We start from the raw sequence: 22,539 nt of genomic DNA on the forward strand, positions 1-22,539 counted from the left end.
GGGACTGGATCCCAGGACTCCAGGATCATGACCTGAGCCGAAGCCAGTCGCTTAACCAACTGAGCCACCCAGGTGCCCAAATGTTTATTCATGATCTTGAAATCAGTATCTAGAAGACATTTCATTTTCTTTAATTAGACTTCTCTTTCTTTTGTAGAGGTTATTTTATACTGAAATTAAATGATATATTAAGAAGTGTCTAGAGGCATTGCATAGTGTCAGTAATAAATTTCCTATATTCTTAATCATCTTCAATATGTATTTAACATTTTTTCTTGATTTTTTAAATTTTCAGTTATTTGCAAATTTCAAGAGCCTCTGTCAAAATTTTAATTTTTATGTGTTATTCTTTATTGTTTTAGTGTGTTCTGTAGGATTGTTCAATAATCTACGAAAACAGTCAATCTTAAAAATAACTCAAAACATGAGTTTATTTTTGAATTAGTAAGAGTATATAATAGTGATGTGAATTTCTTAATCCTTAAATATTTATACAAGTGTTTGTTAACTTATATCTTTAAATTGAAAGGGCAAGAGCATGGAAAGGGTAACTCTAAGCACCGATTTACACATTTCAGCAAGATGTAAATGAGATTCTTTTCTACGAAATTGAATATAATTACATGTGAGCATCTCAATTTTAGGAAGAAAATTGGACATAAATTATTTAACTTAAAATACCTGACATTGTGTACTAGATTTATGAATTATATTAGTGAAGTTATAGGTTTTAAATTATTCACTGGGTAAATTTGTGGTTTAGACTTAAGACTCAGATGTTCAAAGTTTCAAATCCTTATGCCTTTTTTGAAACTATTTTTAAAAAGTTTAAATAACAGGTAAAATCTATGACACAACATTAATAAGTAAGTCCTTTGATAAATTTTAAACCCTTTATGAAATGTCTTAGTGGTTCTAACGAATAAGATATTACCTTTAACAAAACACATCCTTAGGGATTCAAATGGCAAATTCTCAGGAAGTATAAATTGCACTGAAGTGATCATTAAATATCTTCTTAACTGGAAATTTATTTAGAAATATCTCACATTTACCAAGTGAGTAATAGTATCATGATTTTTTTCATATTTAATGTTAAGATGGCCAGAATTCTTGTTTAATAAAATATTGCTTTCTCATCAAGAAAAAAATAAACACCTGGGTTAGAAAAAAATTTCATAATTAATATAATTATAATACATTGTTCTGTGTGTAGAGTTAAACCAACAAATACCATTTTATTTTCAGTTATGCATCCACAGCTGGTCACAGAAAGTTAGGATGATTTTGTTTGCAAATTTTAGTGAACTTCCAGTTGGTGAATCTAGTTCCATCTCTAAAATAATTTATTGGTTCGGTTAACTAAAAGACCAGAGAGGGGTCAACCTTACAGTTGTCTGATATAGGGATTCTATGCTGTTTAAGTACCTGGTTTCTTCTGCATCTATTCTTTCATTCACAATTTTGAATTCTTCCAGTGATAAGGCCCTTTATGGTTGTAAAATCGTAGTAATCTAGGTTACATGCTTTCTTCTTAATGACTAGCAGGCAGAAAAGAGAGAAAGTGAAAGAGATCTGTCACAGGAATAACTAAAGAGATCCTCTTGGAATTCTATCCTTGAAGCCATCAAGAACAAGGGGCATGGGATTACTGGAATTTGTAAAATCGGATATGGTTAAGTCTTTCCTTTAGGTACATGAGCTGACAAGGTGGGAGTGGAGTATAAAAATCTGAATATGAAATTAAATATTTAAGAAAGAGGAAAAAGGAATGAATGCTAGCTATCTATTGGGGATTTTCTTCCAGTTTCTGAGCATGTTCATTTCAATAATATGCCCAGAAACTGTGTACATTGATATTGGATAGGTCTGAGGCTTCACTGAGCTGATCATGAGATGAAATTAGATCAAAAGTCCATTTTAACACTCATTTGTCCCCAATCTGGGTAGTGAATCAGAAAATCCTTTAGGTCCCTAAGTATTTTCATACGCTTGAAAATTTTATCAAAGTTCTCAAAATGTCTAGCTATTTCTGTCCTCCTAGTTCACAGTTAACCCAGCAAATCTCATTTGGAAAAACTAGGGAGAAGATATTTCCACTGTTATCACGGTTATTACCCAGGTGTGGTCAAATACTTAATCATTCACTGGTCTCTGAGTCTTTGAAGTGACGCAGTTCTGGAATTTGGCTAAGACACAAATCTCTGTTGTAGTTGGAGAGTCATTTTTCTGCCTGACCAACCTAAAGGATTTTCAGTTATATAATTCTTACAGACCTTGAAGAGCTGTACATCTGTTTCAGTCCTAGAGACTATATCAATTAGTCATTGAAAAATGCTCTTTTGAACCACTATTAATTACAGAAATTACATCTTGCATCTGATGGTCCACTGGTATTATTTGCTCTCAAATACTCTCAGATTTGCTCTCAAATACCAATACTCAAGGGTCTCATCATGCCCATGGAAATAGGGAAGCTTTTTTAACTGCATAATCTCTTAGCAGCATTCCTAGCTAACAGGGAAAAACCTCTACAATACTTTTTGAAGAGGCTGGTATGCCATCATGTATGTATTTCTTAATATGCAGTTTAGAAAGGATTTTTTATCCTCTTTCAAGATACATAAGGAGTAAATTGTGGGAATTACATATGATAAAACTACTCTACCATTCTCATTTCCTTAATTAAATGAATCTCTTATACACAAAAGAGCAAAGAGTTTTGAGCATCTCAGAGTCTTCATTAAGTCCATATTTTAATTAGCTAATAAAGCAACAAAGCAAACCCCATTATCATGTGCTGAGGTTAGCACAATAATTCTAAAGTTTATGGGAAGGGCAACATATTAATAAATGTTGCCTTATAAAATGATGTTCTGTAATCCTGGGTTTATTACTTTCAAAATTTAATCCTATATGTATTTTTTAGATTTTTGCTGATACAGATCCAAATATTCTTGCAATGTTTTTATTCTTAATCCTGTCTTCTAGAATCTGAATTTGTAATTGTCTCCCTTGGGCACATAGGTTTCTGATTCTAATTTAGATCAGGAGGTAATTAGAAATGGTAGAAGATGGACATAATAAGAATAGTTTTCCCTTGTAAAGTAACTCTCTCAAATGAGGTCCTTATTGGATTTTAAGCAAAAGCAAAAAGGGGCCTTATTGCACTTGGAAGGAAGGGTTGCTTTTGCTAAAAGTGAAGAATCAGGGATATTTGGGATTTTGGGGGACACTGAGCCATCTGGATCCTACCACATTTCCCTTCTCCAATATTCAGAATCTTACTTGTTCTAAATTAATTCACTAGTTTTCATGCTGTGGTAGTAATGAGACTATGTGTGAACCTACTTAACATTTTATAATTGGCAGGATCAAATTTTTGAGATTAGTGCTCTGCCTTAGGTTTACAGTTGTAGATGATACAAGATTATTTTATTAGTCATAAAATTCCCATGGTTTCTCTCTGTACCCTGAACCAAGATTTAGGTCTTTGAGCTTGTTATTCTTCCTTCAGCTGTCAGTACAATTTGAAACAACCAACTCTTTCACAATTCACGCATTCCTCATGCCTTATATATTGACCTCTTGGAACAGCCACCTGATTCCTCAAAGCCTTGTGCTCAGGGAGCATTTTACTGTGGGTTACCATAGGTTATAATTTAATTAGCTATTTTGCTACTGCAGACCATGGGATGATAACATTTCATTTTTAATTTCAGCTGGATATTTTTTTTTTTTGAGCCATCATCTCTACCAGGCTTGATAATAAAGTCAACATTTCCTTTATTGCCCTGAGGTTCTTTTGCCTGCAAACACTTTTACCAATTTATGTATCATTTCAATTTGTGATGCATCAAATTTGTGCAGCCAAATTCATATGTGGATTTCCTAACTGCAAAGGAGGCTGAGAAATCTGTTCGTTAGAATTCTGTCTTGGGATTCAGGAATTAAAATGCAGGTCATTCAGTCAATATTGAAAAGGTATTTGAAATAGACTTGTCAGCAAAAATAGTGACAAATATATAATATACTGATTCTTATCTTTTTGGGTGGCATTGCCTATTCATTTTTTACTCATTTTTTTATTGTGGTTCTCATTTTTTATTAATTTGTCAAAGTACTTTGTCCCTTAGAAGTATTAAATCTTTTATCATATATGTTGCATATAGTTTTCCAAATATGCATGTTGTCCTTAAAAATGTGTAGGTTTGTTATTATTACAGCTTTTACATGGACTGCATTTTTATCTTATTTAATATATTCAGTTTTTTCTTTAAAGATATTTTAGAAGGTCTTGCCTATAATGGTGGTGTGATATTTTTCTAATTACCTTTCAGTTCATTTTGATTTAGATTCCATCAGGATCCTAAGTTGTGTTTTTTTTCCCTCCAATTTTTTCTCAAAAAGTATCCAAATTATCTTTTTCCTACTGATAGGAAATTAATGCATATTTGGAAATATAGTCAAAGCTATATTTGTCAGCTATTTCTTTGATGTTCTTGTGTAAACAAAACCCAGTCTTAGTAGGTCCTCTTGAGCCTGAGGCTGCTCAGCTGGCCTGACCCAGTTACATGACCCACATGAAAGGGAATGGAGTAGGGATGTGGGTGTCGTTAACTCAACAAGGAGGCTCTTCTCTTTAGAGGGGCATGGTGATTTTTTTTTTTAATTTTATTTATTTATTTGACAGAGAGAGGGAACACAAGCAGGGGGCATGGGAGAGGGAGAAGCAGGCTTTCCCCCGAGCAGGGAGCCTGATGTGGGGCTCGATCCCAGGACCCCGGGACCATGACCTGAGCCGAAGGCAGACGCCTAACGACTGAGCCACCCAGGCGCCCCTAGAGGTGCATGGTAGAGAATATAGATATATAGCCCTAACAGAAAGAGCAAATGAAGACTTAGAAGTGGTTGTTTAAATATTCCTTGGTAACATCTTTCATTAAATTGTGGCTGGATATTTCTCTAGTCTTCTGTTTTCCTTCTAAGATCTGAAAAATATTAAATGATAACTTTGCTTTTACATTTCCTCTTTAAGTCATTTGGAATTTATGTTGACCTACCTAGGCTATGAGAATCCAATTGTATTTCAAATAATCAATATATTCACCACGAAATTTCACTGAATATATGTTTTTTTCCCATATTTTATTGGTACCAGCTGTTTCTTTTTAAATATGGGGCAGTACTGTACCTATCAGGTAAGCCAGGATCACTAAGTCATCAAAAATACCACAGATATTTTATTGTCATCATTGCCTCCAAACCAAAAATGAAGATTTTCTTTCAAAAAGGTATGTTGAGTTAATGCATTCTAATGAAAACCAAGGGAAGAATAAAGATAGATGGTTAGACAGACTCTTAGGATAAAAACTCTAACAAATATGTACTGTATGCTGTTCCTTACGAAAAGTGATTTTTTGAGATTCTCTGAACCTAAACATTCTTGCCTCTACCTTCTCCCACATTCCTCAATTGCCAATTTTTCAGCTAGTCTCTATGCCAATTAGTACAGAACTTACTAAACCATATCAATCACATACTTCAGTGTAAAGGAGCTTTTAGACATTTCCCTGAGTTTTGGTTCAGTGTGCTGCAGGGGAGAGCCTAAGTGTTCGCCTGAGAGCATACGGAATGTGTTAGGGAATTTGGTGTGACTGGAGTCTAGAGTTTTGGATTATTAGATTAGCCCTGCCAGTATGAACCCTTGAGGGAATAATTTACCCCTATGATGACGCATTTTTTGTATTTATACAGTTACTGATTTGGATTAGAAGAACTCTTAGGTCATTTTGAACTTCAAGCTTTTATAAAAATAGCTTAGAAATGGGAAAATAGAATGATATTCTCACAAAAATTGACTTACCTTCTAAGTTTGCATACATATTAATTAGAAAACATGCCCAGTGCATACCTCTTTTCAGGACTTTAGTCAGCTTCTGGTTTTAGCCCTCAATCTTCCTTTGCTTTTAAACTTACACAGTTTATTTAGGGTTTGCTTTCAGTCCTTAATTAAGTTATTCATCTAAATATAAATATTATACGTGATGTTACCATTGTGTGGTTCTTAATTGGGGACAATTTTGCTTCTACTTCCCCAGGGAACCTTTGGCATTATCTGGAGACATTTTTGTCTGTCACGATTGAGCAAGGTGTAATTGCTCCTGGCAGTGGGTGAATAAAGGCCAGGGTTGCTGCTAAACATCTTCCTTTGCACAAGATGCCCCCCTCCCACCACAGCAAAGAATTTTCCTGTCCAAAATATCAACAGTGCCACTGTCAAAAAAACTAATATATATTCACTATGAATACAACTTTATGCGTTTGCAAGAGGCTGGATTTGCCATTCCTTTGCAGTAACAACCATGCAAATATTTTTGACTAAAGGGATACGTGCTTTAAAAGGATGAGATATTAAATTCAATGGAATCATAATAATGAGAGATTTGTGTTTTTCTAGAATAACTATCTTGATTAGATGTTCTTGAAAAAAAAAGATATATTTGTAAGATAGCTGCTAGAGGAAAATAATAAAACACACACACACACACACACACGCACACACACACACACACACACACACACTCCGAGGACCAGTATAATCTATGGTCATGCCACAGAGTAAACTTAGCTGACATGCAAATTGATAAACACAAGACTTCAGCCTTAGTCTAGTGGTTTAATAGATAAGAATTTGAGTCCTCTGATTATATAGAATCAATGAAAGCATCTGAATACCTACTAAAACATTGTGGAGAATAAATTTCATTTTGTTCCTCATTTAAATTTTCACAAAACAGGAACAATTGATGGTACAATACTTTTTTTTTTTAATATAGAGAGTGTTAGTTATGTCCAGGGTTTCCAAAATAATTGCAATCTAGTAATAGCCCCGACTTTGTATTAACTTCATTCACTTTTATCAAAGCTACCATTTGTTTTATACCTATTAATTTTATGCTTTCTTCTTTTTATTGTCTTTTAGCTTTAAGAAATCCCCAAGTATAAAACTTATATTCAATGTTCTTTCCTAAAAATGCAAGAAATCTTGAAAAACCATAATGCTAATCATAATCCAAATTTATTGCTTAAAAATCCTAATTCCCATTACATACACACAAAAAATCATTCTTCTTTTAATGAGCTAAGTAGTGAATATTTAAATCTTACTTGGCTTTTGCAGCAGAAAAATGAAATAACTGGTCTACTTTTCTTTTTTAAGCAAACCTAGATATGTCTTGAAGATTACTACACACAGACCCTCCTCTTCTTTTGAACCTGCTGAAAAGAACTAAACCCATGCAATGTCATGGAATATATATTTTCTTTCAAAAAAGCATAAGATAAAATAATTATAGGTAACATTGCATGAATAGAGTATGGTTCTTATTGAAATAATTTAAAGTAACAGAAGGGATGCTAGCTTGACAATGTAGAAAGATAAGTTACAAAATGCTATAGTCAAAATCATAACCTCTAATTGCCAACAGATTTGGGTAGTGAACATCTGCCATGGCTAATCACAGTAAGGACCACTTCATGCTTCAAGGCGTTATTTCCGAAAGACATGACTTGATCACTTTATGGAATCACATATATGAATTAATTTATGGCATCATCTGTATAAAAAAATTCAGTCTGATGGATAGGCTTGAAAATGAGAATCTAAATTGTACCTGGAAGTCAAGTGAAAGTTGGGAGGTATGTCTATATTATTTGGAGCTTTATACTCATGAGAAGAAGCACAATTCATGATAGATAGGGAAGACTTAAGGGAAACTCCCTAGATTTAGAAAAGAGTTGTTATTCATTCATTCTCCGTTTCATTTGATTTTTTGCTAACAGAATATTGTTCTGCAATGTGCTAGGCACTGCTCTGTGTTTGTGGATGCAACAAAGAACAATAAATATTAGTTCCCTGTAGTCATGTAGAATGTATTTTAGAAATAGATGACAAAGAGTTAAATAGATAAAAATAGCACTAATATCACTGTGTGATACAATCTGCAAAAGAAATGAATGAGGCTAAGTGAAATAAGTCAAGCAGAGAAAGTCAATTATCATATGGTTTCATTTATTTGTGGAACGTAAGGATCAGCATGGAGGACATTAGGAGAAGGAAGGGAAACATGAAGGCGGGGGGGAATCACAGGGGGAGACGAACCATGAGAGACTATGGACTCTGAGAAACAAACTGAGGGTTTGGGGGGGGGGGGTTGAGGTAGCCTGGTGATGGGTATTAGGGAGGGCACATACTGCACGGAGTGCTGGGTGTTATACGAAAACAATGGATCGTGGATCACCACATCAAAAACTAATGATGTATTGTATGGTGACTAACATAACATAATAAAATAAAATTAAAAAAAATGAATGAGGTGAAGTGAACAAGAATGCCTTTGAGGCCAAGTTTTAAGTAAGACAGAAATTTCTGAGGGAGGTGATATTTGAGTTGAGACTTGAGAAATGTAAAAAGTGTTATATGCAAAATGTGAGCAAAGAGCTTTCCACAACAGGAGGAGAAGCAGGTATAAAGATCCTGATGCAGAAATGGTCTTGATGTATTGGTGGAAATAAATGGAGGGAGAAGAAAACCAACCAAGAGAAATAGATGAGAGATGACATTAAAAAAAATAGAGACAGTTTAGAATGCATTCTGAGTAACTTGGGCAACTTGAGACAATGTAGGGAAGAGAAAATGGGGAACTGGCATTCAGTGGATATAGAGTTACATTTACAAGAGATGAATAAGTTCTAGAGATCTGTTATGCAACATAGAGCCTATAGTTAATAATACTGTGTTATGCATTTAAAAATTTAAAAGGGTAGATCTCATGCTAAGTGTTTTTACTAGACAAACACACACACACACATACACACACACACACCCACAAAATAAAAAACAAGGGATGCACAAAATCTTTTGGAGGTGATGGACATGTTTATTACCTTGATTGTGGTGATGTCACAGGTGTGTGCATAAATATCCAAACTCATCAAAATGCATACATTAAATATGTGCATTTTTTACATATAAAGTATACTTGAATTTAATTTAAAAAGAAAAAAAGCATATTTAAGAATGTATATAAGTGGTAGTGGCCACACTCACTGGAGACACCAGAACATGTGAATGACTCCAGGTGCTAATTTCCTGCAGTTGGAGATGGCGTGATGGTTGAAGCCAAAGCCTGCACATTTCGTCAGCTGCTATTCTAGGCAACAGAAAAGCAGGGGGGGACTACATTAAAACTATAAGCCCTGTTCTCTTGGATGTGTCGGGTAAACAATGAGTGAGCAGGTGGCAAAATGAAGAATGAAAGCTGAGATAAATATGGATCTTGTGTTATGCCTCAGTTTAAATAGTGGCCAGGATTCATCCTCAAATATCAGTTTAGTTGGCAGACAGAATTATTGCAGACACCAGTAGCCTGATAGTTGTGCCTGGATCTCTGCTTATCTTGTCTGAAAAACACAACAAAACTAGCTTCATCAGATGGTGGCCGGGGCAGTGAGAAGGTTGTCAAAGGCCATGGCAGAGAAAACATAGTGGGACTAATTCCTCCCCCATTTCACCAGCTTCTGCAGTGTCATGCTGGATCCTTTACCAAATACTTATCAACCCTCTATTATTCCGAATTTTTAAAAATTCGGGTCCATCCTCGATTACAGTGAGTCCAACAAATAGAGTTTCATGATTCTTGCTTTTTCTGTTCCAAATTTATGTTGTCTAAATTCTATACCATACAATCAGGAGGGAGTGTGGCTGTTGTTGAAAGGGTGCAAGCTAGAATGAATTTCATGAGAGTAATAGATACTTTTCTATTTCCTTATGGGTTTAGGAAGGGAATATACTGCAGGTTGTGTTATGCTGGGTCCCATTATTTGAACATGCCTTTCATCTATACTTGTTTCCATTTTCCCACTTCATAAATTATCATGGCAATGATAGTGTCTGTCCTTAGATCTCACAGTGTTTGTGCTATCAAGATGAGTAATTATTTTTTTAATACTTTCAGATCCACTGTGTTTGTATTATAGCCATATACTAACATCAACCATACAACAGAACCAGAAAACACGCTATCAAAATTATGAGACTATGTGCCTTAGCTGTCTGATCTGACTTTAGTCAGACTCTTCTAGAACACATATTTTTATTCTGAAAATCATCAGTTAGTTTTGGTGTTTAGGTATGCCTACAAATGAATAATTCCTTAGATTTCAGTTGCATCTGTAATTTTTCTGTTCTTAAACAAATGCTTCAATCAACAAACATCTACTTATTGAATAGTTAAGTAAAGGTGTTTTCAGTGGGGATGGGAGAACAAATAGAAGCCTATTCACAAAGGCCCTTCTGTTAGAAGTCTCTCTACTCAAAAGATAATGAAAACATTTCATCTGTACTATATGTTGTATCTTTGTAAGAGATGGGTTCTTTAATGACCAATAAATTATGTGCCCCCAAAATAGTTCGTGTAAAGCTTGAGACAATTGTTAGAATGTCCTATGTTGCAACACAGTCCAAATTCCTACTTACTGAGAATGTCTTCACAAGCTGCCTCAAATACTTCCAAGGACTTCCTTTCATTTTTATAATAAATGAAAGCTATACTTCATTTTTTTTCCAGTGAAGAGGATGCTTGCAAGCCAAAGAATAGGGCAAAGAATGCAATGAAAACAATGAACAAAATTTTGAAAACTATACGTGAAAGTAAAGGATACATAGAAAATAAAGTTGATTTAATCTCTCTTTTTTTTTTTTACTAGCGAGGCTATAAAAGTGAATCAAACTGCTGTAAAAATGAGTCTTATCAACCACCTAGTTATTTATACTTGCTCATAGATATATTCACAGCAGGTCATTAGAAATAGGGTATATACAAAAAGCAAATGACTGTTTTTGAAAAATTTTCTTTTTGAAATACCTTATTGCAATTGGAACCACATAAAATATGGCATTTATTGTAGCTCAAGTAACTATTCTTACTTCCAATGGGACTTCAGGACACTTTGTCCCTTTACTACATATATTTTCATGGTTATAAGCAACTGATACCTTTTTCTAGAATATATGATTCTTTTTAAAAATTATTTTTTTTAATTTTATATTAGTTATATATTAACATGTAACAAATTATCGGAAAATTTAGCTACTTAAAACAATGTACTTTGATTATATTACAGTGGTGGTGGGTCATGAATCCAGGCATAACTTGGCTGGGCCCAGTGCTTTAGGATCTTTCTCACAGGCTTTTGGATCTTTCTCACAGTCAAAGGAGGCATGAGAGGGACTGAATAGATGGTTGTTGGCAGAACTCAGCTCCTCACAGGTTGTTGGACAAAGGGCCTCAGTTCTTTGACGGCTCTTGGCCATGGGCCAGGGTCAGCTGCTTGTCACATGATCCTCTCCAACATGGCAGCTTGTCATTCGAGCATGTAAGCAGAGAAGGGAATAGAGAGAGTCTGCTAACAAGATGTAAGTCACAATCTTTGGAATTATTATCTCTTCATGTTTCTTGTATTCTATTGGTTAAAGTCACTAAGTCAGCCCAACGTTCAAGACTAAGGGATTACATACACGATTGTGAATACCAGGAGGAAGGGATCACTGGGGACCATGGTAGACATATGCCTGCCAATTAATAAAACCTATGCTGAAAAATAGGAGATAGGAATTTTTAAACAACATTTCTAGTGATCCTGTTTTATACTCTCTTGCATAACTATGTTTATTGCTATTTTACAAGTTAAACAGTCTACTGTTAGATGATAATATAATTAGGAGGAAGGAAAGAGACTATTTTAAAATCTTAGTTTAGCCTTACTAGCGATGTCACGTGAGACATGTTACATAATTCCTCAGACTTGTGTGATTTATCAATTAAATGGGATTAATAGTTTATATGATCTAGTTGTGGGTATCCTGCCAAGGAAAAAAAATGTTACTTTCCAATAATTGTTTCCAATAGTTTACTGAGTGACTGAATATATAAGGATCCATGCTAGGTCCTAGGGATAAAAAACAAAGTAATAAATAGTCCTTTTGCAAGGTGTCTGGGTGGCTCAGTTGGTTGAGCGACCGCCATTTGATTTCGGTTTAGGCCATAATCTTAAGGTTGTGACATTGACCCCCTCAACCCGGGGTCAGGCTCCACACTCAGTGGGGAGTCTTCTGGAGATTCCCTCTCCCACTGCTCCTCCCCTTGCTCTCTCACTCTTTCTCTCAAATAAGTAAATCTTTAAAAAATATAAAGTCCTTTCCCAGAACAGTAAATAACTGAAAATGGGAAACAGTATTTAAACTATATAGAAATATGTCTGGCCTATAATAGTCACTTAGCCAATGTTGACCCTTTGGACTTTTTCTGTTCCTTTTCTATTGTCTTTTAATAAGTACTGATTGTTGATCCTTCAGAGACAGTCAAGGGGGGAATTGTTATCCTCTTAGGAGCTCAGTGAAAGGGGTGGCATCCCTATTTTGTTCGGTACTCTCACCTGTTTATATTTCTTTACCTCTTTATCATTTCCCATCTTTCTTCCATACCCCCAAATGCACATAAGTACAGGCACTTAAAATCTTCTTGAAGATTTGGACTGAGAGAAATAAAATTAAGAATGAGAATATTGCCAGGAAGTATTTATTGATGTTAGTATGAAGATTTCACCAAAAATAAATTAAATCGATATATAATCTCTATATTCAGGGATCATAATTCCATTTGTTAGAGCTATTTGGCATTGCCATTCAAAGAAAATGTAATGTTTAATTCATAAGTGTTTTTTTTAATGGAGACCAAACACTCATATTTATAATATAAAAAAATATTAATATTTAAATATCTATCTTTAAATTTAATCAACTACAATTAGCATAGTGGGAGTTAAAATACAGATGACCCTAGTCAATGCAATTTTTAAATGGCCTATAAAACTACTGTTTATTGAAATTAAGATTAAAGAATTCAATTTATATTTAAGAAGCTATTTAATATGATGTTATTTTCTATAACCCAACACATGCATCTTAAGTGTTTTTGCCTTATTTTTCTCAATTATATAATTAGAAATCTAATTCACAGTATTTTAAGAATTGACAGCATTTGTGAGAGAGAGTACTTTGCTCAGTGGTTGGAATGTAATAAGTGGTCATATATGAAAGTCGATTTTCCAGAACTGTCTCAAGATAAAATTAGGCCCTAAAAAAAAAAAAAAAGATCAACTAGCTAAAAATATCCAGTGTATGTATATCAATATGGAATATTTCTGAGTCCAGGAATCCCTTAAAAGATGTTGATTTTACTTCCTAGCGCCTCTACTCTGCACCACTGTCTTGCATTATAGTGCTTACCAGGTGTTATCGCCTGAATTCTGGACTGGTAGGGGAGGAGGTGAATAGACATCTGACAGCTAGCAACATGATTAGTAATTCTGATGGGTGTCTGATCATGAAAACAGAGCCAGATGACCAGGGGAATTAGGAGATGGTCAGCGGTAGTGAGGCCGACTCAAGCCAGGCTGAGGAATGTGTATGTAGGGAGGAGTCTAATAGGAAGAGCAGAAAGCAGAACATTTCAGGGAAGCTCTCATAGTCTTGTGGTGGCAGTGCCTGGTCTCTTGGATACCTGTTGGTCTCTGTTGCAAAGTAGCTAGTCCTTAAAAACTATCCTGTAATCATTTCAGGGATGATCATTTTGGTAGATAATCCCAGAGCTGTGCCAGTCTCTGATGTAGTATGGTTGGCTTCATATTTTATGGTAGTGTCCTGTTGTAATCTTGTGACTGAAGTCTGTTGTCCTACTTCCTTGTCTTTTCCTCTGCCCCGTCTAATGTTTGTTCTGGTTCACAAGTTGATTCTTCAGAACGTGCTTGATTGTCTGGGACTCTGTCAGGCTGTCCTCTGACTCACCCACCTAGACACATTCATCAGCCATTTCTATCTGCACCTGGTCTGTGCTTCTGACTTTCTCCTTCCCCCCCCCCCCCCCCCAAGCCTTAAGGATGTTGACTAGAGGCATAGAAGAGGAAGAAATTGTCAGGAGCCAGGAGACTAACCCTCTTTGACCACTTGACATTCTGTTTGTTTTCCTGAGAGCCCTTCTTCAGAATTCCTAGTGGTTTCTTCCTTTCCAGTAGAGTGAGAATTCTGCATTTTATTCTTACCTCTCTCCATACTGAAGTTCTTAGTTAAACTTTACAAATTCAACAATTACTGACTTTCTACAGATACACCAAAGAAAATACAGTTTGAAACTCAGTGCTAAATAATCACCACTTTATTCTATCCAAACTCTTGGAGCCTAACACCCAAAATCTCCAGTCCAAAGAATGGTGTTAAATTAATGAGAAATTTTTTAAATGAACAAATCTTAATAACTTTAAAAATGCTGTTTATTCAGTTTATATTGTTAATACTGTTTTTCCCCGTTGAACATTAAGTTTGTTTAAAAGAATTTTTTTGTGCCTTTGAATACTGATTATATATCACAGTATCTGGTTTATACTAAGTACTAATAGTTGTTCATTGAATGGATTGATCAAGTGATGGGATAATAAAATTTTAATTTTTTTTTCACAAATACTGAGACAATGCAATTTGTGCTAATATGTTATATTTTGAAATCTTTTGTTAAAATATTCGGAACATAAGTTAATCAAACCATTAAAGACCAACACATATTGTACTGACAGGTAAAGTAAGAAAAGCAAGAACATTGGTTAATTTTGCTAACAGAATCCATTACTCTTCCATATCTTTTTTCATTACTACTGATTTAAAATGTGAAAATTCTATTTGCAATCTCCTTATTTTGAAGACTATGTCTATGTTCTTATTAAAAATAGAAAATATTGTGTCACATACACTGTTTAGTGTACTTCTTCCTAATACTAACATTTCTTGTCAAGGATATTTCAGTAGCAAACTAAGAATTCAGTTTGTCAGGCATCTAAAATGTCCAGGTTGATGTTATCAAATAAAAAAAGGGGGGCTTCTTTAAGTATAAAATTACCTGTATAATAATACTGAGTTGGTAATTTTTTATCACAAGATAATCTTTAATATTTAGGTTAGACTAAAAGATAAAATATTTAAAGCATTAATAAAACACTTTTATGAAAATCATCACAGAATATTTGCTTTTGCTTCAATATTAACAAAACTTCCATCTGTATGATCTCAGATGAAAAATCCTTCGTAGCTCTGTGAATGATACATAATTCAACTTCTCTTAAGAAATCATTAATTTGACTTTTTCAGATATGATTTTGAAAAGTATAGCTAATGGCCATCCCCAGTTAGTAAAGTGTAAAATACAATATATGGATTTCTAACTCACGGCTCTTGAATTTCTCTGGGATTTATAAGAGATTGTTAGAAAGTTTAGTATGTAAGTCATAAAAATATTATTCCTTATTTATAATTTAGGTTAGAAATTTGTGTGTGAATAAAGTGGGAACAGTGGGAACCTGGTGGTATCTTTCATAACTTTTGTTCTCATTTATATTGCAACTCTGTCGAGTTTGTTTCTCTAGCTGGCTCTCCCTAAAGTGTGCCCTTCCCTATTTTTGTTCTGTTCCATCAGATACTTGAAAATCTAAATCCCTTTGAGAATAACTTTCCCACCTTTGTGTCTGGCTCCAAGAGAAAATGTAATCTCACTTCAGTTATCTAATTAGCAGTAGGAGTCTCTGTGCTGCAGCCTTGAGATCAACACACGTGTGATGAGCCAGGGCGCTGACATCAATGAACACTTTATTAAATTACACACTCCCGTAAACAGGCATGGACTTTCAGGGCCCTGATATTTTATGCACTATTGCATGCACTCCCTGTTTTCTGAAACTATGAGTGTCAGGCCAAACTCAGGTTATAAAGTCTTGAGGAGATTATGTAGATTTTAAAGATACTTGGCACACTGTTAAGTGTTAGGTTTAGTCTGTTGTTTTGAAGACTGATAACTAACTAGAATTAAAGAATAAGAGGAAGCAAGATGGGGCATATAGTTTAGGGCATCTTTTTCTTTGGACCATCAATGTCTCGGAGTAGAATAAAAGATCCACTGATCTGAATAAAATTTCAAAATAATAAGCCTTTCCTGGATACTGCCTATTTAGATTTATAAATACTATGTAGTAGTTAGTTTTATGGATAATTTATAAAAGTACACATTCTTAATGCTTTTAAAATTATTAAAAATATTTAATATTTGATAAAGGTAAGTACAATGAAGCTAAATATCCTTTGTTGAAAAATGACATTTATCCTTCTCTATAATAACTGTCCTGACAAGTGCGATGTGAGATTTCATTGTGGTTTTGATTTACATTTCCCTGATGGTTAGTGATGTTGAGCATCTTTTCATTACCTATTAGCCATCTGTATGAAGGTATAATTTACATAGAATGATTCATCCTTTTTAGTGTAAAATTCTATGAATTTTGACAAATGTATACAATCTCATTGCCACCCTCACAGAAAAGATAGAGAACATTTCCATCTCCCCAAAAGTTCCCTTATGTCACTTTGTGACATTTAGGGCCCTACAACCACTAATCTTTTGTGGTTTGAGTCCCTATATTTCTACTTTTTCAAGAATGTCATATAAATGGAGTTATACACTACATATGATTTTAAGTCTGTTTTCTTTTTTTTTTAAGATTTTATTTATTCATTTGCAAGAGAGACAGAGAGAGAACAAGCAGGGGGAGAGGCAGACGGAGAGGGAGAAGCAGACTCCCTGCTGAGCAAGGAGCCCGATGCGGGACTTGATCCCAGGACCCTGGGATCATGACCTGAGCCGAAGGCAGACGTTTAACCATCTGAGCCACCCAGGCGCCCCAAGTCTGTTTTCTTTTAATGCATTTGAGATTCATTTGTGTTGCTATATCAGTAGTTCACATATTTCTACTGACAAGGAGCATGCCAGTGAATGGTTACACCAAAGCTCCTTTGACCCAGCACCCATTTAAGGACATTCAGATAGTTTCCAGTTTTTGATGGTAATGAATTTTGAATAATGTGGGTATGATCATTTACATATATTATAGTTTCATGTGAACAAATGTTTTTATTTTTCTTGGACAAATACCTAGAATGAGAATGTTATATCAAATGTTAAGTGCATGTATAACATTTTAAGAAACCTCAGTTTGTTTTCTAAAGTGGCTATAATATTTTGCATTCCCACCTGCAAAGTATAGAAGTTTCGTTTGCTTTGCATCCTTCCCACACTTGTTAATTTTTTTTAAATTTCATTGTAGCTATTTAATGTAGTATAATGGTAAACATTGTGGTTTTACTTTACAAGTTTTTATTAATGGTGAATGATGTTGAACATCTCTTTATGTAATTATTTGGCATAAGTATTTTGTTGTTGTTGAGATGTCTATTCAGGCCTGTGCCCATTTTTAATTGTGCTGTTGAGATGTCTGTTCAGGCCCGTGCCCATTTTTAATTGGGTTGTTTACTTAACTGATTTTTTTTAATGTAATAAGGATAAATGCTTTATCACATATGTGTTAGTAATTATTTTCCCCAAGTTTATGACTTGTCTTTTCATTTTACTATGTCTCTTATAAAAGACATAATATATAAGATATTATACGATATCATTATATATATTAAATATACAAATTTTTGTGTATATATATCTTTGTCTCCTTGATTTAAGATTTTATTTTATTTTATTTTATTTTATTTTATTTTATTTTATTTTATTTTATTTTATTTTATTTTATTTTATTTTTTAAAGATTTTATTTAGTTATTTGACAGACCAGAAGCAGGGGGAGCGACAGTCAGAGGGAGAGGGAGAAGCAGCCTTCCCGCGGAACAGGGAGCCCAATGTGGGGCTCAATCCCAGGACCCTGGGGTCATGACCGAGCTGAAGGCAGACGCTTAACCGACTGAGCCACCCAGGTGCCCCTGATTTAAGATTTTAATAGTCTATTAAAAAAAAGCTTAGAGGGCGCCTGGGTGGCTCAGTTGGTTAAGCGACTGCCTTCGGCTCAGGTCATGATCCTGGAGTGACGGATCAAGTCCCGCATCGGGCTCCCTGTTTGGTGGGGAGTCTGCTTCTCCCTCTGACCCTACCCCCTCTTGGGCTCTCACTCTCTCTCTCTCTCTCAAATAAATAAATAAAATCTTTAAAAAAAAAAGCTTAGAAAATTGATTTGACATGGCATGTTTCTCTTTACTGAAATTGATATTTAATGCTATAAATATCCTTCTAAGCACTTCTTTAGCTATACCCTACATATTTTAAAATATATCATTTTTAAAAATTTTATTCAATTTAAAATCAACAACACAGAAAATAACAGGTGTTGGCAAAGATGTGGAGAAAAGGGAACCCCTTGTACTCTTGGTGGGAATGCAATGTGGTGCAGCCACTCTGGAAAACAATATGGAGGTTCTTCAAAAAATTAAAAGTAGAACTACCCTATGATCCAGCAATTGCACTACTAGGCATTTACCCAAAGAATACAAAATTACTAATTCAAAGAGATACATGTACTCCAATGTTTATAGCACCATTATCTACAATAGCCAAATCATGGAAACACCCCAAGTGTCCATCAACTGATGAATGGATAAAGAATAATAAAATATTATTCGGCCATAAAAAAGAATGGAATCCTGCCATTTGCAATGATGTGGATATATACACTAAAACTATATTGGATTAGCCTCCAAAATTAGTTAATTTTTTCCAGTTGCACAATTTCAATTGTGATTTTGTAATCACACTGCTATTGCAAACTTAGTATGTACATTCGCACTACACACCAGACATATACAATATTTGGGGGGATGGAATTGGAAAGGACCACTACAAGCTTTATGATCTTAAATGATATTTTGTTTTTGTGTGTCTTGTCATATAGTTTTATTTCCTTTTTTTTATTATGTTACGTTAATCGCCATACATTACATCATTAGTTTTTGATGTAGTGTTTCATGATTCATTGTGTATAACACCCAGTGCTCCGTTCAGTACGTGCCCTCTTTAATACCCATCACCAGGCTAACCCATCCCCCACCCCTCTCCCCTCTAGAACCCTCAGTTTGTTTCTCAGAGTCCATAGTCATATAGTTTTATCATCCTTTTCCCAGTGCTATGGATTCTTATTCTTTAGAGTTTAAAGTAAATTCAGCAGTAGATATATGTGTGTGTGCATGCTTGAGTGCGTGTATCCTGCTTGGTTTGCTTTAGAATCCATAGACCAAGAGTACAAGTTGAACTGAATGATCTTTATAACTAAAGCTGAGGAGGTCAGAATCTGATACCTCGACTTACGCACAGTGCTATGCTTCCTATCACACTGTGATCTCTGTTCCTATGGATATACCACAGATGTTTTATTTCTTCCCTGGTAGTTGTTTTACTCCTACTTTAAAAATTGAAATCAGGGGTGCCTTGGTTGTTGTAGGAGGCAGGAAAATAAGTTAAAAAGTCCCCAAATGGAAATGCATGCTACATAATATTTCCTTTGATTAACTCAGTCCATTAAAAGCCATTCACACAGAACACAAACACACAGACAAACACACAAAAAAAAAAACAATAAAAATATGCCTTTTTCCAAGATGTGGAATTCATGTTTGGAGGGATAATCAAGAAGTCAGGATGTAACACCATATAATAAGAATCCCCATGCAGAAATTCAGAATGTATCATGCACATATGGAAGGGGTTATATGCAGAAGATATACCAACCATCCAAGGGAGCTAAGAAATGCTGAGCAGTGTTCTTGAAGTAGTAGTTTGAGGTTAACTTGAGTCAAAGACATTTTATAGACTGTCTTAATGGTCCAGAATTTAGACGTACTACTTTGTTTCTGGCACTGATCTTAGTTCACTAAATTCTTATTAAAATGATGCATCTTTCTAGTTCCCACAGTGATTGTGACTGAATATGGGTCAAGTATATAATTGTTTCAGGAACTAGTTTTTTCCTTTAATATCTGAAAACTTATAAATTTCATTGCCTTCAATAGTGTAGATTTTGTAATAGTGACTTTTTTTGTATTACACTGGATTTAGGCACTAAATGATTCAGTAAAACAGACTTATAAACTGTAATAATTTCTAATGGTTGAAAATAATGACAGACAGGTGATGATTCCTCCATTGGCGTTTGCACTAAAAAAAGGAAAAAGGCAGATACACATACATGGAAATCAAAACTTTTTAAAATAGGTGGTCATAAAACTCATTACATGAAATACTGAGATCCCTATTTCAGTTGGGATTCCAAGAGGCACAGCTGAGAATTGACTGATTGATAGTGATGAGGCCAGGACCAGGGTGTGAAGTTAGCCAGAGTAAAGGATAGAAACTACTACATGTAGCCATAATTTTTAAAGAAAATTTTCACTATTTTTTAATTAACTCATTTTCAGTCTTAATTCTAACTTTCCTTCTAAAGATACAGTTCTTAAAAAAAGAAAGACTGCTACTGTACCTTTGTTCTCAAAGGGACTTGAAGAGCAAATTTATACTTGAAATTCAGCATGTCAATGATATGGTTTTTTTGGGTTTTTTTTATAATTTTATTTAATTATTTGAGAGAAAGAGAGAGTGGTGGGGGGGCAGCGGGAGAGAGAGAAAGAGAGAATCTCCAGCAGACTCCTCCCTATTGAATGCAGAGCCCACCTCAGGGGCTCGATCCCAGGACCCTGAGATCCTGACCTGAGCCAAAACCAAGAGCTGGCCAGTTAACTGACTGAGCCACCCAGGCGCCCCTGTCAATAACATGTTTTAAGTCAAAAGCAATCTGTGGAATTTACATGTCCAAACACATTTTCATTAACATTTTTAATAGATATTCTTTATCCAGAATCTTACTATATATGTCCAAATAGTTTCATGGTCTGTAGTTCAAACAATTCCTGTGGTGTCAGATCTCCCACTTCGAGTGGGTTCATCTTTTCTGCGCTCAGCAAACTGGAAGCTAGCCAGGATGTCTTCTTGATAACAGTATTTAAGTGTAAGTTTTAATCATGATAACATCTATTCATTGTTAAATTATGCGAGACATTTCAGAACAGTGCAAGGGCAGGAAATCTGGTGACCTGAGTTATATTTCTGGTTATGACACTAACTGTTTGAGACTGAGCACATCATGTAACATTATTCTTGAAACTGTTTCCATATCCATCAGATAAAATTATGGGAGAAAAAATTTATTTCTGAAGCTCAGTTCAAAAGTACTTGATCATATGTTTGCTGCTAAGGTCAGAGCCAATTCCTCCATTAGGCATGACAGTGGTTTTATTTCTTTTCAAATCCGAGGTAAAAATTGAACTTTTAGGTCAAAGACAATGCTTTAATATGTGATATTAATATATGTGTCTTTATATGAATGCAGTTGTAAAATGTATTTGCTACTATTATTTTATCGAGGAAAAAGCCCACAAAGGTAAACTACATAGGGCCCATGAAAGTCATAATGAAGTGGGAGAGGGAGATTCTTGCCTCACAGAGTTGAATGAATCTTACAGACAAAGGAGAGTGAGTAAAGAGATAGTTTTATGAAACAAGGATACAGAAAAAGCTCTCCGGAGTGAGAGGGGTTCCAACAGGGTTGCCAACGTGGGCCTCCACTGAAGGTCTTTTATTTCGAACTGACCAGGGAGCCTGTGGCCTTAACATTCTTGTGACATCTTGGTTTCAGTAAGGACTGATGATAACACCTTTAATGGTATACTTCCTTTTTAGGCTCTGGTAATTCTTTGTTGGTCACAAATGACTGTTATATCAAGACCCTACCTCTGACACCTAGGGCAGAGTGGTGTGGTTTGTTCCCTTATCTCTGGTTTCCTTACACCCCTGCATTTTTGGGATTTCTGTGAGCCGATCCCCTACCCCCTTACCTATCTCTCCCTATCTAGCCCTGCCAGTCCCTTACTCAGTGAGACCCTTTGGATATATATCGGTGGGTCATATACTTTGTGGATGATTGCCAACATGTATCTTGGGGTGGGGGGGTAAAGATAAAGGAAGTTTCCAAGAATTTTTATATGTTAGAGTAGACTTATAGGATCCTGGGGTTCAGGCTAAGATAGCTTTTGCCCTTAGCAAAGTGTCAACATCCAGGAAGTTAAGTCCCTAGGGCATGGTCCCTCTGCCTCTTTCAAGGACTTGTCAGTGGATTGTAAATTATAAGGAAATTTTATTTCCATTCCTTTCTACCTTTGTTTCCCACATCACAATGGATAGGTGGGTGATGTTAAGGCTCCAGGAAATTGAGTCTATGGGTCACTGGAAGTTAGGCTATTGATAAGAACGCTTTTTTTTTTCTTATAAATCACTAAGACATTTGTAAAGTGAGGGAGACTCCTGTCCTGCAGGACTGTAATCTCTGTAAATTAACCATTTGTTTTTCCTTCCCTTAGCTTCAGCTCAGGCGGGAGTGCCTGAGGAATGTCACACATGTCCCACCTGGGGGGTGGGAGGAGATTGCGGGGTGTCAGCTTGTGCTTTGTCCTCAGCTTGCCTTCTGCTTCCTCATTGATAAGACAGGCCTGATTGAA

General features: G+C 35.2%; 1 protein-coding gene across 4 annotated transcripts in view; it reads left to right on the forward strand.

Moving 5' to 3' along the window:
• The window catches only part of CDH10 (cadherin 10), a 179,079-nt gene that overhangs the window by 29,111 nt on the left and 127,429 nt on the right, over positions 1 to 22,539 (forward strand). The window contains exon 1 of one of the 4 annotated variants that reach the window (XM_073886998.1): positions 11,405 to 11,479. The exons of the other annotated variants lie outside the window; for them this stretch is intronic. The gene's annotated coding sequence lies outside the window, so the exon portion shown is untranslated. Of the gene's footprint in view, positions 1 to 11,404; positions 11,480 to 22,539 lie in introns of those variants that run through there. 4 annotated transcript variants of the gene reach the window in all.

Source organism: Callorhinus ursinus, unplaced genomic scaffold (assembly GCF_003265705.2).
Source record: "Callorhinus ursinus isolate GAN/ISIS: 27379988/994484 unplaced genomic scaffold, GSC_fseal_2.0 scaffold3, whole genome shotgun sequence".
In the NCBI taxonomy this organism is placed as follows: domain Eukaryota; kingdom Metazoa; phylum Chordata; class Mammalia; order Carnivora; family Otariidae; genus Callorhinus; species Callorhinus ursinus.